This window comes from Solanum tuberosum, unplaced genomic scaffold (assembly GCF_000226075.1).
Source record: "Solanum tuberosum cultivar DM 1-3 516 R44 unplaced genomic scaffold, SolTub_3.0 scf00035, whole genome shotgun sequence".
Classification (NCBI taxonomy): domain Eukaryota; kingdom Viridiplantae; phylum Streptophyta; class Magnoliopsida; order Solanales; family Solanaceae; genus Solanum; species Solanum tuberosum.
The window spans coordinates 2,213,734-2,220,035 of NW_006238963.1; positions in this window are offsets into that span (position 1 = coordinate 2,213,734).

Consider the following 6,302-nt stretch of genomic DNA (forward strand, 5'->3'; position numbering starts at 1 on the left):
TGCCATGAAATCATGACTTAAATGTATGATCTTGATGATATACTTGTGATTGTGATTGTGGTGTGTTGAATGGATCGGTTGCCACGTTCCGGCATAAAAATGGGATCGGTTGCCACGTTTCGGCATAACTAACTTAGATCGGTTACCACGTTCTGGCATAAAAATGGGATCGGTTGCCATGTTCCAGCATAAATATGGGATCAGTTGCCACGTTCTGGCATGCTAACTGTTTGGGTTGGGTTCCATGAGAGAACCAAAGATTTGATATAAAATGTAAAGTTGTTCTCGTTGTTCGTAAATGTTGATCATATTGTATATGTTGATATATATGCATGTGATTATAATGTTGTTTGACTTGTTTATGTTGCACTAGTGGGATAGCCGCGTGATCCTACCAGTACACTGTGGTTGTGTACTGAATCTGCACTTGCTCTTATTTTTGTTGAGTACATGGCATCTTCAAGCGGCTATTGACATACCTCACTTAGAAGATCAGTGATCGTCGTTCGAATTCAAGGGTGAACCAATTCTTCCGGGCTGCCATGAAATTCTCTTTCGTCTATGCCCACCATTTTCGGACTTAGACATTTGTTTTAGCTAGTTGATTAATTCATTAGTTGGGGTTGTATCTCTTTCTTGTTTAGACTTGGTTCATTGTTAGAATGTTTTGGTACATTGACTTTCAGGTTATAGGTTATTTCTTTCGCATTGTTAGTTATTATTGTTAGACTTTTGTTAGAGTTTATGAGAACTCTATTTTATTTCCTTAGTGTTTGATTTAAATGCCTTAGTTTTTAGATTATTTGCTTGGTTTGGGTCGTAGTAGTGGTTCTCCCACCGGAGTGTTAAGTGTGGGTGCCAATCACGACGGTCTGGATCGTGACACACTTACACTAATACAACGATATAAGATAGATTAATAGCTCGACCTCCTTAAACAGTGACATACACATGTACAAAATATGCTCTTACACTACATAAAAAATGATCATTAGCGGTAATTAATTAACGGCAATAGCTTAATTACTGCTAAATATATATTTTTAGCGGTAGTTAACACTCTTTGTATATGTCCCTAAAGCTTTTAGTGACATTGATTCTAATAACATTTAACTAATGCCGGTAAAGACTTTAGGACTCTCTATTAATGTCTATATTTATTGCCGCTAAAAATTGTATTTGTTGTAGTGTTAGTGCACTAAATTATGTCGACCCCAGAGATCAAGTTGAATGATGAATTAAGGTTATTATTAATTTTTTATTATTATAATCATATACGATAAACACTTAATTTGCTTCAGAAAGTCTATGTGAGATTCTTGTCTGAGCTGCAACTAAAAACAGTCTTTAATTTGTAATGAGGTCGAGTTTTTATCGGAAAAGTAATATAATATAGTTGAATTTGTAATGAGATCAAGGACACATATTTGATTTAAAACGTTGGATTCTATTATTAATAATTAAATACGTTAATGTTGTTATTAAAGAAATAAATAAAGTAATAAAAGCAAGTAAGTAAAAGTCGTGAAGCTTTAGTGATGTTCAATTGCATTGGATTTGGTAAGATTAGAATGATGTTGGTCTCAGTTTTGGAGTATAAGAATATAGATATATTGCTTTTATATAATTCAGAATTCAATCTCCTATAATTGTGTTATAACTTATAATAGGTTACAAAGGTCATGCATTAATTAATAGAAAAGCCCCTCTCGAGTCCTAAAGTACTACGATCAATGTCTTTCTTGTGGAAATACCGTTAGTTGTTTTAACTAATATTCCTTTGTCGACTATTGCGAATACAATGGTGTACGTCATATCTGATATATATGTCCTTTTCTCTCTTTTTTTTGTCACATCATCAGGACACGAGTCAATGTCCTTTATCTATCTTTAGGCCACGAGTTCCTGTCCTTTTTCCAATAATGATCATTCGATAATCTCGAAAACTAATCAAAGTCATCCTTCACGTATCAATATTCGGGCCTGATTATTCCATCAAATCAATTTTCTTAAGCATCCTTTTGTTGGTGCAAGTGTCCACCCATTTTTTTGACACAGTACACAAACTGTTCATTTTTTCCACTAAGGTTCAAGATGAAAATACTATGTGATTTCTTCTCATTTATTTTAATTATTAATATACATAAGAATTAATTCGAACACCATAATTATAAAAATAAAATATCGGACTTAGGCTCCATAAGAAGAGGCCAAAATACTCTCTTTGTCTAATAATATTTGTCCATTATTCTAAAAATAGTTATCCAATAATATTTGTCTATCAATAGATAATTTACCTTTTTGTATCTATTTTACCCTTGTTATTAAATACTATTTATCATCTAACACATTTTTCAAAGTATTAAATTTAATAAAGTCAAAAGATAATATATATATATATAGTAATATAATAATATACATCATATCTGATTATTCATTGTTTCTTAAAGGATGTGTCAAGTTAACCGTGAACCAAATGAGTAGTGAACCAAATGAGTAATAAGGATAGGAGGAGGATGTATTAGGATCTTTGACTGTTCTCTTGGGATCTTTACTCACGGGAGAAAAAGTATGTTCTACTTTTTCAGTTTATAGTTTATTTATTTATAGTTAATAATAAAAAGCTTAACCCTCGAGATTCTAAACAACAGTCACGCACGCCATTAAGTTAATTAATACTCCGTAATCAGATCTTTATCGTACACAATTTGTTTTCTCTTTTAAGAATAAAATAAGATTGTGGCTTTAGAATTTTCAAAGAGGAGAGACAACTCCTGTACATATCGAGGATTTTTTTTTGATTTTTTGGCAAACAATAATAATATTAAAAAGGGGTGGGGCAACTCCTGCGTGAGTATAAAAATTTGTGGGGCTCAACTACCCCTAACTTAGCTTAACTGTTTTAATTAGTTAGTTAAGGGTTGTTAGAATAGAGTTAGTTTTACCACACCGAAAGGTTAATTAGTGTACGTAGTTGAGTATAAATTTGCTTGATTAGCTAAATCTATATTATAATTTAGATGCGTGCATAACACTTATCATTTCATATTATTCACGAATACAACAGAAAACATTTTCTCCTTGTGAAAATATCTAGAGTCGGTTATAAGTTTCTCTCTTTTCTTAGCTCTCATCAACTATGACAACACACAACTATTTATTACCTTTTTATTTTTACTTTAATCTTCGGTGTTCATGCTTTCTTATCAATGATCATGTCTTCAGTAAGCTAATCACTTTCCTCAGCTGTTCTTCGACCTATTTCTACTACTTCTTTTAAAGTTTGTTATAATCAACCTTTTATAATTCTTAATAATCAGTACATTCGCACACCTCCTCTTCACAGGTACGAACCATGTCAGCTCACTTCCTTCGTCTCGTTCACCACAAAAGTCACTCTTACCTTATCCTCTATAACTTCGTTCTTAATCCTATCTCTACTAATATGTCCACATATTCATCAAAGCTTCATCATCTCCATCATCTTCATCGTCTGAACGTATGAGTTTTTGACTGGTCATATTTGTTGAGAAACAAGCATGGAAATAAAACATTGCTCAATTTGGATATATTTAGCAATGAAAGGTAGTTAATTATATAAATAAATCAAGATAAAGATGAATCGCCAATTCTTAAGTAAAAAAATAATAATAATCAAGAATTAATATATAGTTCCAATGCTAAAACTAGTAAAAAGATAAGTTATTTTCTCATTAGTATTTTGGGTAAATTTTATAGATGGTCATGCAAGTTTTATTTTTCTTAATAGAAGTCATTTAACTACCATTTTTAATACAAAAATCACACAATCTAAGAATACTAACTTTTAGATGGATAACTCAATTTTTTTTATAAAGGGCAAACACTATAAAAAAAAAGAAGCTTTTAGCGGGAATAAATATACAGTAAAACCTCTCTAAATTAATATAAGTGGGACCATAAAATATTATTATTTTATAGAGGTATTATTTAATCGATAAATTAATAAATTTAAAAGTGTTTCGACATCGAAAAATTAAAGAGTGTTTCGACATCAAAAAATTTGTTCGAGAATAAAATCTCAAAGAATTTGGATGAACCCACTTGTGAAAATGTCATTCATGAACTTGAGGTCATGATTAATAATCTCGATTACCGCAATAAAATGGACATTAATAACCTATTGGATGGGTGAAAATGATACATGTTTAGAGGTCTAGAGCTTAGAACAAATTGTGAATATCATTGGAAAAAATGACGTCGATGATAAAGTTGAAGATGATACATTATCTTTAGATCCAGTTACGTGTAAGGAAACACTTATCGCATCTAGAACTCTTCACAATTTAAGGTGCAATTCGAAAAGACAACACCAAAATTTTTGGATGCAATAAGAAAAGTTAGGGATGAGCTTCAATTATATTTAAATTTTAACAAAAAACAGCACATAAAATAATCATATTTCACTAAATTGTCTTAGATATATTTATATTTTTAAAGAATTATTAATTTATAATATTAATGAGATCATATATTTATATAGGGCTCTACTGAAAATATATTATCTTATCGAAATGAGTGATTCTTTTCATTGACCCAAGTTAGGATCGGATGAAACTATTATCTTAGAGAGATTATTAATTAACCGAGTATTAATTTAGTGAGATTTTACTGTACACATTAACAAAGAATGATCAAGCCTTTACCGGCATTAGTTAATTGTCATTGGATCCAGTGTCGCTATAGGCTTTAGGAACACTTATAAAGAATGCTAAAAATGCCTCTAAAAATATGTTTTTAGTGACAATTAAGCTATTAACGTAAATTGATTGCCGTTAAAAATCATTTTTGATGTAGTGAAACCAAACAAAATATTCATTAGATTAAATTTCTTACACAAAAATACTTCACTTAAAAAAATTAGCCACTTATTACAATAAGTGGTCATTCGGCACTTTTAACTCTTAAAATCAGTCTGCTTTTTTTTCTTCTTCACCCTTATTCTTCTACTTCTACCTTAACAGAAGATAGAATGAAGAGCTCTAGATTTCCAAAATGGAATTTCATTTCCTTTCAATGTGTATTTCTGTACATCCCAGCTCTGTTATTTATACAAGTATATTCCATGAAAATAAAAATCCTAACCAACTCTGACGCCTCTAACAAAATATGTACAGCTAATCCTATTCTAGAATCCTCTAATATTCCTACAGATAAGGATAAAAGGGAAAGCAAATAATATGTATGTACAAGGGTAATGGACATCTGTCAAATATAGATCAAACCAATAGCTGATCCAAAAGCTTATTATATGTGACCCGGCCCATAAGTTTCAAGACATTTGAATTAGGTGCCAATTTTATTTAGCGCCTTCGTCTTCTTCATTTCTTCCTCTAATAATAATATTTCTCCGGCGACATACCTTCTATCTTCATCGTATTATTTGTCTTTCGTTCTTTTCTTCTTTTCCTTCTCCTTTTCCTTCTTCGTCTTTCCCTTTTTTAAAAATAAAAATAAAAATTTGACATATCACAAATATGAATTGTTTCAAGTAAATTATATATCAAAAAATTCAAACCTCAAGAGGATTTGATATCTAATATTTGGGACTGTTTAGAGCAGTGGCGTAGCCATGAATTTAATGAAGGGTGTCCAAACTTTTAATAGTAATTTTTTTTTAAAAAAAATGACGATTTAAATCACCAAAACAAATAATCAAGTTAAGCAATATTTAATTAAATATAGGAATATTTTTAATAGAATTACAAGTGTATAATTCAAAACTAACATAAAGAAAATAAACTACTATTGAAAACATACTTTAAATATATTATTACAATTGTACTCGACGAAGTTTCATATCCTGAAACGTTCTTATAATAGACTCATTAGAAATAGTACGAAATACTTTCTTTTCTACATAAGGCACTATACAACCGTCTAAAAACTCATCATCCATTCGATTTCGCAAGTCATTTTTAGAGTATTTAAATCAATGCTTTGTTTTTGAGAAGAATGTGACAACATCTCTAATTGATCTATCGTTGTTTCTTTATTTGGTTGACTTAGAGAAGTCGAACTTTTTTTTGGTACTCTATTATAATAATTCCTCATGTCTATTGAAACTTGAAACTAAAATATTAAGTTGGTTATTTTTGTTATAAAATAAGAGAACGAGAAGAAAAAACAGAGAGAGAATTATTGAGATTCTATTCTTAATAATATTGTGATATAATTTGGGTAAATGAGTCTCCTATTTATAGAGAAAGAAAACCTTATTCCATAAGGGAAAAATATTAAAATTTAAGGAAATCTTATTCCAT